Consider the following 21257-nt stretch of genomic DNA (forward strand, 5'->3'; position numbering starts at 1 on the left):
CGGAAACTTTTTGATAATTTTGTTTTCAGATACTGGGTAACTGTTTTGAAAAGTATTGTCATGTATCAGTCTGAATTTGAAGTATAGTGCCACATTCAACAAATCTTACATTTCCACCCGAATAATACGTAACTTGCGAACTATTCGGGTGGAAATGTAAGATTTATTGAATGTGGCACTATACTTCAAATTCAGACTGATACGTGACAGTACGTTTCAAAACAGTCACCCAGTATCTGAAAACAACTGCCGGGACGTTCTACCAGTCTTTTAATTCCCCCGTGACGATAGAAATCCACTGTTTGGTCACAGAACCATCCCCGAATCTCTGTGTGAACGTCCAGATCGTTGGAAAATCTCGTCCTCATAGATATTCTTTCAGTTTATCGAACAGGCTGAAATTTCGCAGTGGGAGATCTGTCTTTTCCTATTGCCATCACCCATGTCTATGCGGCCTTGGCCATGTTGTTGGAACCATTTCACGACTGGACGCGACATTACCCCCTATTCATACACCGCCAGAATTGTACGGTGCATCAGGTTGCATCTGAGAAGTTTTTCTCACAAAAATCGTACTATCCCGCGTGCTTCGACTTCGGAGTTCAATTCCAGTTGATGCACCATTTCAGTAGCACACGAGATGCATCTGTTGTCTGTTCGGCAGCAGGATTGTATCTGCAGGATACTCTCTTTCCGCAGTGCTCTTAGCGTCGGACGAAATGTACAACTTACTTTCTAAAGTGCTAATAGCTGACGATTAAGTCTGAAAGTAATATCCTGCAATATCTGACGTTCTTTAGTCGTATACGAAGGAGGTACCCTGTTTTCGGGAAACATTTAACAGAGAAAATTGTAGACTGCGTCCGGTGTTTTACATGAACGACAGAGGAAGCTTATCAGCAGTCAAATACGAATTAACTTTCATCTTAGCATTTTGGAGCTCCAACTGTAAGTGGAAGGTGACTGATTCGGTATACACGTTACATATGTAGTTTTCATATCACTAAACATCTACGTCTGCAAGTTAAGACTCGGACGGGAGATCTTGCGCGATGTAGCATTTATATGTCATAGTATGTAGGCTTACTCATAGGAAATACTTTAAAAATAGCGCAATGGGGCTGTGTTAGAGACGAAAGCAATATTATCAAATATCTCAACCATCCAGGGGACACTGATGAAGAAGTTGCCGTCACATTACGTCTAAGTCGTATGCAGTGACCAATATATGTAAGTGAAAGCAAACGCAATAGTAGGTAACTGAAGAAAGCTTAAACACTGATCGGTACTTATTGTTCCTATAGAATAAGTGATCCGGTCTGGAATAAAGGAGGGGATTCCCTTCGGAATTTGAAACAACCTTACTGTAAGGTGTTCTCCATTTTCCCATAAATATGTTGCAGTTTTTACGTTAACTTTGATGTCGATGGATAAACTTCAGCTACTTCCTCAATACACTACATTAATGCTGTTTCGTTGCAAGGATGTTAGTGCTGCAGTAAAATCTGCTCTTTTTCTCGTAAATACTGTATTGGCGTTATTATAAATTAAAGAAAAATGTTCTTCTGTGGTCCAGTCACACACCTGTGCCGACAGAAAACGAAAAATGTTCCTCGACTGAGTGAACTGCAGTAGAGCCAATCACATTAACGGTAAATAAAGGGCACATCAAGTTCTTCTAGTATCAAGTTAACTGAACTTTTAAATGGCAAGTATCTTGTGAGTAAAATGTCAATATACTGTTACTTTGTTGATAAAAAAACACCGCCAACCCCAGCTAATCTTAAGTTAGAGTTTCGCCACTCTCACACCACTACAGTCTCTCATAATAGCCAGCTTGTGGTAATGAACCAAACATATTATATCAGAAAGGATTATAAAACGGATTATCATTGACAGAATGCTCCCTCTCACACGTTCGCCTTCACTTTGCGGCCCCCACGGTCAAGTTCAACTCATATATTCACAGAAATACTACATCTACTCAGATCTCCTTAAACAACAAGACGAACACGATCGAAGTCTTCCTCAAAACTGTCTCTATTTATTTATTTATTTATTTACATGTCAAGTTCCGTAGGACCAAATTGAGCAGAAAATCTCCAAGTTCATGGAACGTGTCAGTACATGAACTTACAACGTAAAAGTAATAACAGATAAAAATAAATGTTCATGAACCTGAAAGAGAATCAGTCCATAAAGGCAAACGCTATCAGCATTACAATGAGAATCAGCTTAATTTTTTAAGGAACTCCTCGACAGAGTAGAAGGAGTGACCCATGAGGAAACTCTTCAGTTTCGATTTGAAAGCGCGTGGATTACTGCTAACATTTTTTAATTCGAGTGGCAGCTTATTGAAAATGGATGCAGCAGTATACCGCACACCTTTTTGCACAAGAGTTAAGGAAGTCCGATCCAAATGGAGGTTTGATTTCTGCCGAGTATTAACCGAGTGAAAGCTGCTTATTGTTGGAAATAAACTAATATTGGTAACAAGAAACGACAATAAGGAATATACGTATTGAGAAGCCAATGTCAAAATATCCAGACTCGTGAACAGAGGTCGACAAGAGGTTCGTGAACTCACACTACTTAATGCCCAAACCGCCCGTTTCTGAGCCAAAATTATCCTTCTAGAATGGGAAGAGTTACTTCAAAACATAATACCATATGACATAAGTGAATGAAAATATGCAAAGTGTCGAAGTATCACTCACTTTCGATACCGTTCGAATAGTGAAAATGGCAGTATTAAGTCTTTGAACAAGATCCTGAACGTGGGCTTTCCACGACAGCTTACTATCTATCTGAACACCTAGGAATTTGAACTGTTCAGTTTCACTAATCATATGCCCGTTCTGTGAGATTAGAACGTCGGGTTTTGTTGAATTGTGTGTTAGAAACTGTAAAAACTGAGTCTTACTGTGATTTAATGTTAGTTTATTTTCTACAAGCCATGAACTGAGGTCATGTACTGCACTACTTGAAACCGAGTCAATGTTGCACACAACATCCTTTACTACCAAGCTATTGTCATCAGCAAACAGAAATATTTTAGAGTTACACATAATACTTGAGGGCATATTATTTATATAAATAAGGAACAGGAGCAGCCCCAACACTGATCCCTGGGGCACCCCCCCCCCCACCCCCCCCCCCCCCCCACTTGACAGTACCCAACTCAGATCCCACATCACAGCCGTTATCAACATTGTAAATAATGACCTTTTGCTGCCTGTTGCTAAAGTAAGAGGTGAACCAATTGTGAGCTACTCCCCTTATTCCGTAATGATCCAATTTCTGGAGCAATATTGTGAGATCAACACAGTCAAATGCCTTTGTTAAATCAAAAAATACGCCAAGCGTTCGAAACTTTTTGTTTAGCCCATCCAGTACCTCACAGAGAAAAGAGAATATAGCATTTTCAGTTGTCAAAGGACTTCTAAAGCCAAACTGTACATTTGATAGCAAATCGTGTGATATAAAATGATGAATTAACCGTACATACACAGCCTTTTCGATAACTTTTGCAAACACTGATGGCATAGAAATAGGTCTAAAATTATCTACATTATCCCTTTCTCCCTTTTTATGAAGCGGCTTTACCACTGAGTACTTTAATCGCTTAGGAAACTGACCATTCCTAAAGGAAAAATTATAAATATGGCTAAATATAGGGCTAACATGTGCAGCACAGTACTTTAATATTCTACTAGACACTCCATCATAACCATGAGAGTCCTTAGTCTTCAGTGATTTAATTATTGACTCAATCTCCTCTTGTCTGTATCACAGAGGAGTATTTCAGACGTCAATCTCGGAAAGGCATTTGCTAAGAAATTTATATGATTTCTTGTAGAAACTAAACTTTTATTTAATTCACCAGCAATGCTCAGAAAATGGTTGTTAAATAGTGCACATATATCTGATTTATCAGTAACAGAAATATTATTACTGCGAACTGACTTTATATCATCAACCTTGTGCTGCTGACCAGACACTTCCTTCACAACTGACCATATGGCTTTAATTTTATCCTGTGAATCAGCTATTCTATTTGCATACCACATACTTTTTGCCTTGCTAATAACATTTTTAAGCACCTTACAATACTGTTTGTAATGTGCCACCGTAGCTTCATTGTGACTACTTCTAACATTTTGATATAATTCCCGCTTTGTTCTACATGATATCCTTATCCCACTAGTCAGCCAACCAGGCTGTCCATTACTGCTAGTACCCCCGTTTACAATGTTCTAATGGAAAGCAACTCTCAAAGAGCATGAGAAATGTGTTGTGGAAAGCATTGTATTTATCATCTATATTATCAGCACTATAAACATCTTGCCACTTTTGTTCCTTGACAAGTTTTGAAATACTCTCTATTGCTGTTGATTAACTTTCCTACATAGTTTGTAATTAAATACGACGTTGGTTTGAGTACAGAAACCTTTTAATGTTAAAATTTGTGCATCATGGTCTGAAAGGCCATTGACCCTTTTACTAACAGAATGCCCATCTAGTAATGAAGAACGAATAAAAATATTGTCTGTGACTGTGCTACTATTCCCCTGCACCCTAGTTAGAAAAAAACACAGTTTGCATCAGGTCATATGAATTTAGGAGATCTACCAACATCCTTTTCCTTGAACAATCATGTACAAAATTAATATTGAAGTCACCACATATAACTACTTTCTGGTACTTCCTACAAAGTGAATCAAGACTTCACAAGTCAATTCTCTTAGTCCACAACACACTCGCAAAATTACTGTCCTCTGAATGGCTGTTACATATCATAACTGTATTGAACCACCCAATCCAGCGTTGAATAATCACAACTTAATACATTTTATGAACCACTTATTAGATTAAAAAAATGTTGAGACCCCAACCCCCTCTTTATATAACAGAATTATTGTAAAATGTTTCCCCATGCCATAAACTGACTGCTAGTACTTCACAAATTTCTCCTGGTGGTATAATTCACTCTCTTTGTACACCCACAGTTATCACACTAACGTACACGCAATTAAGAGACATGATAATAGTAATTTATTTTAATAGCATCGCAGTCACACCTTCATTCACACTAATAATTAAACATATTACATTGAAAATCATTAATAGAAGTCATAATATTAACTGAAGATGCAATTTTCTTGCCAACATATACTATTTTAACTTCACAATTTCATGTTCCGTAAGATGCCGAAACCTTCTGGCTGCAGCCGTTACTACATGAAATTGCCACTGGTTCAAAGCACATATCTGTCATTCTAGAACCATGACTCATTGTCTGTATCTGCTCACTTGCAACCAACTTACATAGGCACAATACAAAGCTCTACACCTCACCCCCCTTATTATTATAATAAAAATTGCAAATAAATTTTTAATAATTATACTTCGTTGTGACTATTTCTCAAACCTTACTAATCTTCTAAAACATTAATTCATAAACTAAATTACGTATTTCTTAGTTCAGACTTGGCTGTTATTATACTAACATAGCCTATTGTTTTACAAATAATCTTTTTTTCTTTCCAAGTCTTTACCAAATCACATTATATATGAATTATCGTTGAAACCAATAAATTTACTTCTGTTTTCAGAACACTTCAAAACCTTTACAACATTTTAGTTGAACATTAAATTAAAATTTTATTTACATTTCAGTCACTCCAATTTCGTCCTCTTTTGATTTTATAGTGCATCGATGTACATAGGCTGATTCATCTGTCTTGTAGTACACACTGTAGTTGTGATATTCTACACATTGAATCACTTTTTCCTGACCTGGCCACAGCACCTTATTTGTGTGGCGTTCATAGAACTTCATCTTGCTTTCAATACAGTCCAGACTGCTGTTACATTTTACCATTGTTTTTACCAAATTCTTCATCATTGTGTATGTATAGTTATATGTATTTAGGTAGCCACGTAGTCTGTCAGAATGTTCACATAGATGTATTTGACACAATACAGAAAGAAATTACTTTCAAATTCATAAAATTATTTAGAAAATTCCTCACATCATTCCCATTCATCATATCCTTTCACACTTGTTTCAAAATGTCAACATTAGCAGATTTATTCTAAATTCCCACAGAGGCCGTTATGTACCTTACTACTCAGTTAATTCCAGAAGTCACATCCAGTAATTTTTCATGTTCTTATTTCAAGACCTATAATCTATATTCCTTCACAACATTTCCGCGTTCTGCAGGTAATTATCTTTCTCCTTCATCAGTTTCGATACACTAGTTAGTTTCTGTTATTAGTCGCATGTGGTAGGTTCCTGTCATTCTTCCAAAAACTATTAACCAGTTTACAACGCAACGATGCCCCCTTCTGCTACAAGTCACGTTATTACACCAACAATTTCCTTGGACTAACCACTTCATTCACATGTAACTTCTAGCAACATTTTCACTGCTACTTCAATATTCATTGTGCAGTTTTCACGACAACAGCTTGGCTGTCTATAACTATTCTCCTTATTACCTCACTATTTTCTTACGAATCACATTTTCTATTAATTCTCCAATACCCCTTAATATTTCCCTCTACTCCGAATTTCACTACACTCTAGATAGTCAACTTCTTCGTGACAAAACCCCTTGGTACTTGTGACTTTCTCTCGACAGCGGAGAAGATTAAAGATCGTCGATAAATTTGAGAATGACAGAATGGGAAGAGTGACAATATGAAAGGAAAATGAAGTAATATTGCCAATAATACGTGTACGTTGGGATCATTACGTGGAGATCATCAGTCGACAGCCTCTGCAGAGAGTGGAATGACCTCTGACGTCTTTATCCTCAGCTCCTATTTGCTTCAAGCAAATCTTCTATCTTTGCCTATGTTTCATTACGGATCATTTCCAATTCCTCAGGATATACCCCCACTTCTTCAGCATATTTATTATAACCTTCATTTTTCTTTAACCTATCTACCAAATTCCCTGTACTGCAATGCTACTTGGTTTTTTTTCCTACTAAGGAAGTCTTCCTAGCCACCGTTAGACATGCATACTCGAAATTCATTAGCGTCATTAGCCTTAGTTGCGTCACTCCCGTAATTACTTAGAACTTCCAGTACTTTGATGTTAGGGCACACTTCTGTCATTCTTAAGGAACACGCCCATTATGTTTACACGTAAAATCTAGCGTGTTTCCACATTATCCTTGAGTCAAAGATTTCGACTAGCTTGCTCCTCCTCCTGCAAAAGTTTTTCTTCATATTCGAAGTAATAGCCGAACAAGATTAGCCGAGCGGTCTAGGGCGCTGCAGTCTTCGACTGTGCGGCTGGTCCCGGTGGAGGTTCGAGTCCTCCCTCGGGGATGGGTGTGTGCGTTTGTCCTTAGGATAACTTAGGTTACGTAGTGTGTAAGCATAGGGACTGATGACCTTAGCAGTTAAGTCCCATAAGATTTCACACACAACATTCCAAGTAATGAATAAATTTTTTAACGTCAAAACTGGAAACAGTTCATACGTAAGTTTATATCAAAACCGATTATAATCTGCTCAGACTCCACTTTATTCGTTAAATATGACAGATTAGTAACCCACATTAATGAAAATATTTTTTTTTATAGGGTTAAATTTTTCATCTGTCCAGAAACTATTTTTGAATCACATTTGTTTCTGTTTTACGTCAATATTCTTTGAAAACGCCTTCCTTCAACGTTTCTAACGTTTCATGCTGCTGAGTAGCAGTCAAGCCCCATGTTGTAGTTTCTCCTAAGAACTGAGACGTAATGAAACGACTCTTTGCCACTCAGTCTACGAAGTAAGAAAAACATTTTCAAAATCTGTCCCAGATTCTGATGGATGCCTATTTCCACACGGATCAAAGCGTAAAAAGTGTCTGTAATATAAGCCACTTCGGATGATTCCGTCTCCTTAATATAGCTAGCACTGTTACTACCTATTCTAATGTTGTGGTCTACTTTATACAACCTGTTGGCATGCTCATGCAATTCAGTTTCTACATTCTTATCTTGGTTATTTAGCTGACCTGTATTATCTATCACTTGCATGCTATCAGACACAGCCTTCAGAGTTTTTAAATAATTAGCACTTCCAGTATTAATACAAATGTCTAACGCTTTATGCTCATTTTCGCTAACAAATTCTCCAGCAGGAGCTTTCTGCTCAGATTCATGTACTTTCTCATAAACTTGACCTGCTCTTTGCTCGTTTCCAATAGCTACCTTTCTGACAATCTGTGTGCTTTGACTTTCAACTTCTGCTTTGATTTCTTACAGTTTTCTTAGCTTGAGGAATTATTTCGTCCACCTACAGGTGGAAATCTTTCCCCAACATTTTCTTTAAATCAGCAACCTGGTTTTCCAGTTTTACATTAATCGCAGCTTTAAATTTGTTAAGCTCACGTGCTAAACCATTAATACTACTAGAATGCTGTTTAAGCTCATAAGACTGTAGGTCGATTTTCTTACCTAGATTATCAGTCTGCTGTTCAGTTTTTTTATTAATATGTTAGTTTACCTCAAAAAATGTTTATTTACCGCCAGCAAGTCGTTTTTCATAGTGCCCATCAGTGCAGCAAAAATTTCCTGCATAGTTTCTGTCCTACATTCTTCAGACGTTATTTCCTGTCTGCTGTATTTAGTAGGGATCAGACCCTGTTGAGAATCTATTTCCACTCTTTCTTGTTCATTTACGTTAATCTGACTGACATCAAAAGACGCAGATTCACTAAAATCATTCAGCCGATTAGTGTCAAAGTTTAAGCATTTATCCAAATATTTTCTTTCAGTTGTACCCCCACAATTGGAGGTAACTGAGTTACCTTGTAAACTGAAACATCATTATTTACTAGTTCACATGCTTGACTTTTTTCAGGAATGGTTGTGTGACTGGCACTAACACTGAACTGAACCTCATCCCCTCCTTTCACATTTGCAAAACTACAATTTCTTCCAACCCTGCAGGTCTCCTAACACAAGCACACTGTGAATACAATGAACTTAACCCATCTACAGTTGTCTGCAATGGCCGTGGCTTGCCATCTCTGTGGGTCCGTACTCATCCTTCAGTTATATCAATGTCAGGGCAATCGTACGATGCGTACGTTGCTGTACGCCCCTTTCTGCTGCGCCAGCAGTTAACTGCGTCTGTCGCTAGCTTGTCCAATTATATGCTGCTTCCTCCGTCATCCTGATGTTAGCTATCCGTTTCCTGTCTTAAGTACCCAGTTACTGTCGCATTTGTTCTTTTTTCCACTTTCTTATGCGCTGCACATCTCTGTCACTCGAAAGTGTGCTACATTGTACGCTTTCAAAACTGTTCCCGATCGCCTTATCAGACTACTACAGCTATTTAATTTCCTGCCAATAACCACATGCAATGGGGTGGTTATACATGTTTCTCCTAAGGAGACAGATCACTCTGTTTTCGGTGACATGTTCTTATGCATTCCAGTACAAACATCACGGTTAGTGTTTCTCTACTGGATGAGCTGTGTTAGTGACAGTCGCATTAACTGTGTCTAACAAGTGCATCAAGTTCTTCTAGTATCAAGTTGACTAAACTTTTAAATGATAAATAGTTTGTAAGCGAGGATGTCAATATTATTATTATTATTCTTTTTCACGTATGTGCCCCATAATACGCGAGGTACAAGCCATAAATGTCACTTTTGATGGTTGGCCCTCCTTTGTCTCCAAATTTACTTCATCTTTTCAGAATGAAGTCTCTTTATTTCAACAGACCATGGTGTTTCAGTCCGTTTTCTAATCTCCCTCTGACCAACTTTCAAAGCAAGTATCTTTTGCCTGAATGTTTTTCTATCTTTAAAGTCTGTCTGAGTTGTACCGGCTACTTTAAGATCCTCCTTAATCGCAGTGATCCATTTAATTGGCTCAGTCGTGGCGTTACTTATGTTTTCGTAGAATTCTACTACTTGTTTTGTCAACCATTGTTTTAATGTGCCCATAAAATTTAAGCCTTCGTTTTTTCATGTCACCACATATATCTTTGTATTCTTCCATTTCCTTATAACTTCTCAGTCTATAAGTTTCTCTATCAGTAATATTTTGGCCTAAGATTATCCTAATAATCTTTCTTTCTGTCTTTTGAATTTCTTCAGTATCCTACTTTCTATTTAAAATTGAAGGTTCTGCGCCACAAAAACATTCAGGTTTGATCACAGTGCTGTAAAGCCTAAGTTTACTGAACTTAGAAAGTGATTTTTTATTATAAATGTTTTGTGTTAATCTGAATGCAGCTGCCATTTTTCGACAGCGATCGTCGTTTGCAGCTATTTACAAACCGGTTTTTTGTATGATTTCCCCAACCATTTAAACTGAAGACCCTTTTTATTTTTCCATATTTTCTGTTCAAAAACTATGGTGCTTGTTTGTTGCATGACATATGTTACGTTTATTCGAATGATATTTGGGGTCCTACTATTTTTGCAACTTATTTAAGAATTTCAGTTTGTTTTTGAACTGTTGTAATATACCTGGTAAAACTGCCAGATCATCCGCAAAGGCGAGGAAATCTGCTCTAATATTACTTGTGCCTATCTTGATAGATTTACCTATTTTTTGACTGAACTTTTGCTCTCGTCGTTTTGTAATCACCTTTCCCAAAACACAGATAAACAATAAAGGGGAGAGTCCGTCTCCCTGTCTAACACCAGTCTTTATATCAAAGGGTTCAGAAATTTCTCGCATGAATTAAACCATAGAGATAGTGTCAGTAAACGTTCCCTTAATCAGTGTTAGAGTTTTATTATATAGCCCTTGCTCCTTTAAAATTTGCAAAGGAGGTTCACGATCAACTGAGTCGTTAGCTTTTTAGAAGTCCACAAATGTACATACAATATTGTTACCAGAAATCCTTTGGTACCTAAGGATTAGTTCAAAATTTAAAACTTATTCCTGACAGGATCTGTTTGGTCCAACGCCTGCTTGCTGTTCACCAATTTTAGGTTCTAACTGTTCGTGGGCTCGATTAAGTAAACAATGCGAGAGAATTTTGTATGTGACGGGAAGAAGAGAGATTCCTCGGTAGTTACTAACATCGGTTTTATCCCCTTCTTTAAGCAGTGGATGAATTAGGGCCATTTTCCAGTCCTCAGGTATTTTCTCAGATTGTTAGATACGTCCCACTAGTTGAGTGCTTTCTTTTATAGTGCTAGAGCCAGCTGATTTTAGTAGTTCGACCATTATACCGTCTTCTCTGGATGCCTTAATGTTGTTAAGTCTCTAATTTGTTTAATTATTTAGAGTTCGTCAGATTCCTTAACGTTAGAGTTGATGTCATTAGTTTGCTGTAGTTGGAATTTATTCGCTGATTCTCGACAGTTCAATAATTTTTCAAAATAATTGGCAAGTATCTTACAGTTTTCCTGGTTGTTAACAGCCATTCAGCAATTTTCATATCTGAAGCAAAGACTTTGAGATTGGTAACCTGTTAATTTTGTTTCGAATGTTTTATACAAATTTCTTGTGTTGTCCTTTGGAAGTGTTTATCGATTTCTAAATGTTAGGCATTTTCGTAATTTCTTTTAGTCTGTTGGATTAACTTAGATGTTTCTTTTCTTGCACTTAGGAAGGTGTTGTACATATTTTCAATTTTGTTACTATTCCAATTTTTAATGCCTCATGCCTAGGCTTAACTGCTGTTTCACAATCCGCTTTCCACCAAGGGTACTTTTGTTTCTTTCGGAGCGGAATTAAGTTTTGTGCTGTTGTGATGAACTTTTCTTTTCGTGTTTGCCAATTGTTGGATTGTTTTTTTGTCAAGTTCGCGTGCTAGAATTGGGGTTGTATTAACAGACTTTGGAAGTTAAAGTATTACTCTTATTCGCATTAAATGATGGTCAAAATCTATATGAGACCCTTTCCTCACTTGGACATGTAAAATTTCTTTGCAGTTAGTGTATGAAATCGCTAAATGATAGATTTGAAGTTCTCTAATGAGTGTACGGGATGCCCGCCCAGTTTTGGTTTAGAAGGGTTCTTTTTTAAAATGTGTTGCTACGATTCTAAGGTTTCAATTTTTGCACTATTCAACAAGTCTTTGGCCATTTTGGTTTGTCCATTTATGCACAGGAATTGCACCCACCATTTTCTTTTATTTTTTTCTCTTTACTTAATTGAGCATTAAAATTAATGGGTAATTTCAACAAGGATGATACTTTCCAACGTTTCCCAAGTTTAATTCACTTCTTCAGGTTTCTTCCAGTTATCATCATTGACTGGCATATGGGCATTAATAAAGTGTATGCCTTATTTGCTCATTTAAGAGAAATTGCCATCAGTCTATTATTAATGGTTTTTATCTCCGTTATTGATTTTAAAACATTTTTAGAGTGTGCAAAATCAGCTCCCATATGTGGTGTATTATTAAGTGTTCTTTTATCAGTTTTTCTTTTAAAAAGACGATAATTACCGAAATCCATAATGTTATTGTCTGTGATTCGTGTTTCTTGAAGTGACAAAATTTCAGTCTTCTGTTCCTTTAATGTATCTCCCAATTTATGAAGTTTGCCTGGTTGCAAAAGTGTTTGTACGTTAAGCGTTACAAAACAGTGTTTGTTTTGGTTTCAAGTTAGCCAGAGGAGTCCGACTTCCTTTGTTGAGTCACACTGCATTTTAACCTGCCCCCCCCCCCCTCCCCCCAGAATTCGAAAGACCAGTTGCGCCAGTAATACTGGAGATTGATTGACCACCTGGGGTAATACTGTATTTGTCAAAGTGCTCCATGCTGATTGTACCTGAAATCAGGTGGGGTTGAGTTGACTCAGTGAGTGAACGCAGAGCGAGAAGACTGGAAGCGTTAGTTCCAGAATATAAACTTGAGCCGCACCACCACACTGACCACTTTGCCACTTGCTACAAGACAGACGCAAAGTGGACTTGGTTTTATTGTGCCTGGTCTGGGACTGCATATTCTGTACTCGCGACTGTCCACGATATCTGGTGGAGCGTTCACTGTCCGCCACCTATGACCCGTCCAGTACCCTAGGCAAGGTCGGCTTCTTAGACTTTTAGTTACAGAGTCTTGAAGCCAATTAATGTTACCTAGTTATCACAAAAACACAGCCTGGCCCATGCTAATCTTAATTTACAGCTTCACCTCTCACACGCAATCAGTCACTCATAATACGCAGCTTTTGATATCGAGCCAAAACTCTAAACAAAAGAGGATTACTAAACAGATTATCTGTGACAGAATGCTCGATTAAATGTTACACAACTCGTTCTCTACTTGCACAATATGCCACGCCGATTTTACTTAATTCAAAAGTCAACCTTTACAGATAAGAAACGGAATTTCGCGTGTTCGTCTTTCTTACACATTCGCTATGGCTTTGCGGTACTCCACAGTCAAGTTTAATTCATAATTTCGGAAAATTATTAGATCTATTCAGAGCTCCTTATAGAATCGCTCGAATACGATCAAGGCCGGCCTCCAAACCGTCTCTAGACCTCACAAATCAATTCTCTTAGTTCACAAAGTGCGCGTGAATGTACTGCCCTCTGAATGTCTGTTATACATCATAGCTGTATTGAACCGCACAATCTCGCGTCGCATAATCACAACTTAATAACTTTTACGAACCATTCATTAAATTAAAAAATCTATAAAACTCACAACTATCGATATAGCTCCCTCTTTAAATAACAGAACTATTGTAAAATGTTTCTTGTTTCCCCAGTGCCATTAACTTGCTGGCAGAACTTCAGAAATTTCTGCTGAGAGTACAGTACACTCTCTCAGTACATCCACAGTTCTCAAGCTAACTTAAACAAAGTTAAGAAAAATGGTAATGTACATTTATCTAATTGCTTCTTAATCACGCCATCATTCACAGCAATAAATATAACATATTAAATTAACAATAATTTATAGAATCATAATATTCAATGAAAATACCGTTTCTTGCCAACATACACGATTTTGACTTCATAACTTCATAATCCGTAAGACGCTAACACCTTTCGGCTGTGGCTGTGGCTGCAGCTGAATTAGAGTGCACATCTGCCATGCTGGAACCAAGACACATTGTCCGTATCTGCTTGCTCACTACTGACTGATTTCTATGGGCATCATACGAGGCGCTACACCTCAACATGATTAAAACTTTTAGATTAATCATTTTCATAAGATCCTTAGCAAACACTGTGCGTAAGGAAACACAACTCTTAAGGTATCTTGATATTTATATCTTTCTTAGGTGCAGTGAACTACTTTGCTTTGTATCTTATTTATCAAATTAAATGAGTAGTGTTTTTAAGAGCCCGATAATAGCGTTCTGCAGTATTTGCCCATCAATATTTGTATTTACTTGTTAGGTTGCCGAACCACTTTTCCGAGATTTGTTGCGAATTTTTCTCTATCCATTTAAAAGCTACGTTCATTGACTTCGTGTGGCCACGCTACAAATATACCAACCGCATATGAATAGGAGAAAGATGGCTGTAACTTGGTGGCTTCCAGAGTGCCCTTGAATGATAATATCGCAGTTAAAGGTTTTCAGCTACAAGTAATAAGACTACCCATTGCTATTTTATCGGATTTCATAGTATTCTCCATCAAAAATAAAAAACAAAACGTAAGTGTGTAGACGTGTCTGCACAATAAACAAAATCACTTTACGTTCCCAAGGATTATAATTCAGTCTGGAATTCCTAAATATTTGACTGAGAGTTTGCTTCAGGTGGAGCATTCGCAAACGGGATCGAAGATATTACTACAGTTCTGGGAGGACTTCCTTGTGCAATTAAGTAAGCCGAAACGGTAGTCGTTTCACAGCAGCTCGTGTTCTAAGACATTCTTTTTCTAGTACATACACGAAATCAGTACGGTATCGCAACCACACAGCTGCAGACTGATTCTTACCACATGTAGAAAGGACCAATATAAAGACAAGAAAAAAGAAGGAAGAAAAGAAATGTTGTTTATGAGCCTTATTCCCCCCCTCCCCCGCCCCCCCCACCCCCCCCCCCCCAAGAACCATGGACCTTGCCGTTGGTTGGGAGGCTTGCGTGCCTCAACGATGCAGATAGCCGTACCATAGGTGCAACCACAACGGAGGGGTATCTGTTAAGAGGCCAGACAAACGTGTGGTTCCTGAAGAGGGGCAGCAGCCTTTTCAGTAGTTGCAGGGCAACAGTCTGGATGATTGACTGATCTGGCCTTGTAACACTAACCAAAACGGTCTTGCTGTGCTGGTACTGCGAACGGCTGAAAGCAAGGGGAAACTACAGCCGTAATTTTTCCCGAGGGCATGCAGCTGAACTGAATGATTAAATGATGATGGCGTCCTCTTGGGTAAAATATTCCGGAGGTAAAATATTCCCCCATTCGGGTCTCTGGGCGGGGACTATTCAGGAGGACGTCGTTATCAGGAGAAAATAAACTGGCCTTCTACGGTTCGGAGCGTATAATGTCAGATCCCTTAATCGGGCAGGTAGGTTAGAAAATTTAAAACGGGAAATGGATAGGTTAAAGTTAGATATAGTAGGAATTAGTGAAGTTCGGTGGCAGGAGGAACAAGACTTTTGGTCAGGCGAATACAGGGTTATAAATACAAAATCAAATAGGGGTAATGCAGGAGTTGGTTTAATAATGAATAAAAAAAATTGGATTGCGGGTAAGCTACTACAAACAGCATAGGGAACGCCTTATTGTGGTCAAGATATACACGAAGCCCACGCCTACTACTGAAGTACAAGTTAATATACCAACTAGCTCTGCAAATGACGAATAAATTGAAGAAATGTATGATGAAATAAAAGAAATTATTCAGATAGTGAAGGGAGACGAAAATTTAATAGTGATGGGTGATTGGAATTTGGTAGTAGGAAAAGGGAGAGAAGGAAAGGTAGTAGGTGAATATGGATTGGAGGAAGGAATGAAAGAGGAAGCCGCCTGGTAGAATTTTGCACAGAGCACAACTTAATCATAGCTAACACTTGGTTCAAGAATCATAAAAGAAGGTTGTATACATGGAAGAAGCCTGGAGATACTGACAGGTTTCAGATAGATTATATTATGGTAAGACAGAGATTTAGGAACCAGGCTTTAAATTGTAAGACAGTTCCAGGTGCAGATGTGGACTCTGACCACAATCTATTGGTTATGATCTGTAGATTAAAACTGAAGAAATTGGAAAAAGTTGGGCATTTAAGGAGATGGGACCTGGATAAACTGACTAAACCAGAGGTTGTACAGAGTTTCAGGGTGAGTATAAGGGAACAATTGACAGGAATGGGGGAAAGAAATACAGCAGAAGAAGAATGGGTAGCTTTGAGAGATGAAGTAGTAAAGGCAGCAGAGGATCAAGTAGGTAAAAAGACGAGGACTAGTAGAAATCCTTGGGTAACAGAAGAAATATTGAATTTAATTGATGAAAGGAGAAAATATAAAAATGCAGTAAATGAGGCAGGCAAAAAGGAATACAAAAGTCTCAAAAATGAGATCGACAGGAAGTGCAAAATGGCTAAGCAGGGATGGCTGTAGGACAAATGTAAGGATGTAGAGGCATATCTCACTATAAGTAAGATAGATACTGCCCAAAGGCAAATTGAAGAGATCTTTGGAGAACAGAGAACCACTTGCATGAATATCAAGAGCTCAGATGGAAACCCAGTACTAAGCAAAGAAGGGAAAGCAGAAAGAGGGAAGGAGTAGATAGTGGGTCTATACAAGGGCGATGTGCTTGAGGGCAATATTATGGGAATGGAAGAGGATGTAGATGAAGATGAAATGGGAGATATGATGCTGCGGGAAGAGTTGGACAGAGCACTGGAAGATCTGAGTCGAAACAAGGACCCGGGAGTAGACAACATTCCATTAGAACTACTGACGGCCTTGGGAGAGCTATTCCTCACAAAACTTTACCATCTGGTGAGCAAGATGTAAGACAGGTGAAATACCCTCAGACTTCAAGAAGAATATAATAATTCCAATCCCAAAGAAAGCAGGTGCTGACAGATGTGAAAATTACCGAACAATCAGTTTAAAAAGTCACGGATGCAAAATACTAACATCAACAAAAGCAAAACGAGGTTAATGGAATGTAGTAGAATGAAGTCGGGTGACGCTGAGGGAATTAGATTAGGAAATGAGACACTTAAAGTAGTAAAGGAGTTTTGCTATTTGTGGAGCAAAATAACTGATGATGGTCGAAGTAGAGAGGCTATAAAATGTAGACTGGCAATGGCAAGGAAAGCGTTTCTGAAGATGATAAATTTGTTAACATCGAGTATAGATTTAAGTGTCAGGAAGTCGTTTCTGAAAGTATTTGTATGGAATGTAGCCATGTGTGGAAGTGAAACATGGACGATAAATAGTTTCGACAAGAAGAGATTAGAAGCTTTCGAAATGTGGTGCTACAGAAGAATGCTGAAGATTAGATGGGTAGATCACATAACTAATGAGGAGGTATTGAATAGGATTGGGGAGAAGAGAAGTTTGTGGCACAACTTGACTAGAAGAAGGGATCGGTTGGTAGGACATGTTCTGAGGCATCAAGGTGTCACCAATTTAGTATTGGAGGGCAGCGTGGAGGATAAAAATCGTAGAGGAAGACCAAGACATGAATACACTAAACAGATACAGAAGGGTGTAGGTTGCAGTTGGTACTGGGAGATGAAGAAGCTTGCACAGGATAGAGTAGCATGGAGAGCTGCATCAAACCAGTCTCAGGAGTGAAGACCACAACAACAACAACGAGCCTTATCCAATGCCAAACTTCGCAGACGGTGGTGGATTAAGTGAAAACTTGACGACTAAGAGATTTTTCTGTCATCAACGCAAGACATTTGTTTTATAGCGTCATAAATTAACTAATCACCTGCACAAAACGTGTTCATGCCAGATCTCTTGTGAAGGTGACTGTCGTGAATGGGCAATTAGTGCAAATAAGAGGCGCAAAAACTGAAACAGTCTTTACTGCTCTACCTTCTGAATTTTTAACGACCACCACTGTTTCCATATAGGTTTAGACAGGGTTTATAAAAGTTTGTAGTGCTTGCAAGTCTTTAATGTGCTCTACAGTAACTGCAGTTATAACGAATAATTATGAACAAACGCCATGTCCTCCCCTCTCTCCACATGTTAACCCCGACAGCTGACAGAAGAGTGCTCGATTTGTGACGATAGACATCGGTACCACGTACCGTACCTTCGACGAAAAAAAAATCGGAACTGCACCTCTTAATTTTTACGACAACACGTGTTGTATTGGTACTTTATAAATGCGTAGAAAAGCGTTGAAATAAGATTTTAAGAAATCTAGATTTTAAAAACATATTCCGCCCCGTAAGGTAGCAGTACAGGAACTATTTTTTTTTTTCAAATCAAGCACTGTGTAGGAGCATACTCTATACTGTTTTGAGGACGTAGGATCTCAGTACTCAACGTGTAAACCGCAATTGGAGTTAAATGATCCGTAAAACAGGCTAGTACGTGAATGTCATGCTTAGTAATAACACCATCGGATGAAATCTCAGTTCAACTGAATCTTGCGTCAGTTACATGCAGTCTACCGAAATCATTCATAACAGATACCATTTTAAACTCGCAAGTGCCAATAAACTCGTCAGAAATGGTGGAACGAGAAGTTACTCAAAGCACAAATTCCATTGCTCAAAACATTCCGTGTCGTCTTCTGATCATAGAATTAACACTAAAAGAGACAATGCTAATACTAATTACGATAATGAATGCTTTGCGTAAAGGAGTTTGTTTCATTATCACGTCACCTATGTGAATTAATATCTGCAGGAATCTCTGTCTTTGTTCTTAGAATGTGTTGAATCTCACACACACACACACACACACACACACACACACACAAAGAATCACAGGTTGCTGTTGATGGTTGATCTCTGAATCGCAGATATAGCCTACTTTGTGATGTCTACAGCGCAGTTCTCTGGTTCTGATGCTCTGCTGTCCTCAAATATTGTCGAGCTGATGCTGGATGTCGATGGCTGCCTCGCTGACGCACGAGGTGACACAAAAAAACTGAAGGAAAATTTTATTGCTCCTAAGGTGCCTCTTTTAGCACGGAACACATATAAGATAAAACTTTAACCGATTTCAACTGAATATTACACTGAATTGTATCCGGTTAGCAGCAGAGAGAGAGAGATATTGCACTCTAACAATGACGGAAGTTTCATTATTTACTCAGCTCTCTAGCCGTCGGCTGATTATTTCTCCCAAAATGAAGGATTGGAAGCCTGATCCTCACATCTGCAGAACACAGTTTGAGTTTCGTACCAAACAAATCACAATTCATTGCTACAACATGCTCTGTCACATTCCACTTGTAAGTACAGGAAACACTCTCTAGTTTGTCCTGTCTATAGCGAAATTTATATGGTTTGCTTCTTGTATTGCGTCACGATATAGTAGCTCTCTCGAAGCTTAATTGTTGCTGAAAGCAGATGGTTCACTGGAGCTATGAAATCTTCTCTCTGACGTCTTCTTCGATGATCTTCTAAATCTTCTTGCTTGTGTTGTCTTCTTTGTTCATCTCGTGTTTTCTATTCTTTCCCTTCCTCTTCTGAGTCGATTACAAAGTACATTCTTCTTCACTGAAGTTATTAGCAAACAGTAGCAACAATAGTACGCATTTCGTCGCAAACAGTGGCGTTGTTCGTCTGAAACTTTCTGTCTCTGACTTCCGTCAAACAATTTTTTCTTTCAACACTAATGAATCAAGTATCTTTTTCATAGTTTAATGAAACTTTACAATGGTTTCCACAGGGTTCGCGATCGCTCGAATTAACACTTCGAGCCTACCGCTTTGAACCACTATTCTTCTTGCACTCTGCACGTTCTCTTCTTTGAAACTTCGTCCCCCGGCCTTGTAGTATTCAGTCACAATTATCTTTATAAAATATAACTGTTTTTTCTACCAGTAATTCGACCTAACACCACAGCCCGTCGTAACATCGCCGGATCACTCTTAGAACGAACCTGCCCGTCAACTGTGTCTCTAGCTGTCGTAGAACTATAACACAGATCTAATTCTCCATTCCTGGACGAAGCTTCCAGACGTGCATGGGCAATATACATTGCTTTATGGAGAATAATGTTACAGTTCAAAATAACAGTATTAATGTACATGAGATTTTCATATCACATATTCACAGACACAAGATCACAAAATGACAAAAGAAAATTTAAAATAAAATGTGTACAATTTTATAATGTACTTTACGGGATATCACATTATGGAGGGAGTCTGTAACATAAACATCGAAGGGGACTTCCATATGCCCATCTCACAACGCGTATTCAATCGCGTTGTTTGCTAACTGAGCATAGTGATTATTGAAAGAGATGCGACAGGTCCAATATTTGGTGCAGCTCCCCTGTTTCTGGGTTCAGGTTAAAAAAGCAGTGTGTTGAAGTAAGGATGCAAAAACGTCAGCAGAGATAGAGATATGGGTTTTAGGGTAAGTTGGTATTGGGCTGTCACTCTGATTATATGTAGCTGGTTATCTCAACAGCCAGACCGAGCGACGTGGCGCAGTGGTTAGCAAACTGGATTGTTATTCGGGAGATCGACGGTTCAAACCCGTGTCCAGCCATCCTGATTTAGGTTTTCGGTAATTTCCCTAAACCCCTTAAGGCAAATGACGGGATAGCTACTCTGAAAGGGCAAAGCCTTTCGTTTTCCATCCTTCCCTAATCCGAGCTTCTGCTCCGTCTCTAATGACCTCGCCGTCGACGTGACGTTCAACACTAATCACGTCCTCCTCCTCCTCAACCACCAGGGCCGCAGACCGCCAAGAATACATGTGTTTTTCATGGGACGCCAGTGTCGACGCAGGAAAACGCAGCAAAGGGTGTCGCTGATACTACCATAGGGAGTTCCTCAGTATCAATAATAAAGGGTTCTGGATTCATTGACAAAAAAAGAAAAAAAAAACTTCTAACGAACAAGAGATATGAGAGAAAGAAAGAATAAGAAATATAGTAAGGTCTTCTACCGCAGTGCATACGAGATGACGTTCTTACTGCAGCAACTACGGGCAAAACTTCTGCCGGTGCAGAACGAGATGTAATACAACTCTACGAGAAGGATCATGCCGTAGCACACAGGTAAGGACATTACCAACCGCTCCAGTTAATCCATACAGAGAAGACTATGGGAATATGGCATCTATAACCGCTGGCATACGAACTGTCTTTTATGTATCGATTAATCAGGGGCATAGAAACCCGGTACTAGAGGCATATTCCCTGTG

This window comes from Schistocerca americana, chromosome 3, assembly GCF_021461395.2.
Source record: "Schistocerca americana isolate TAMUIC-IGC-003095 chromosome 3, iqSchAmer2.1, whole genome shotgun sequence".
In the NCBI taxonomy this organism is placed as follows: Eukaryota; Metazoa; Arthropoda; class Insecta; order Orthoptera; family Acrididae; genus Schistocerca; species Schistocerca americana.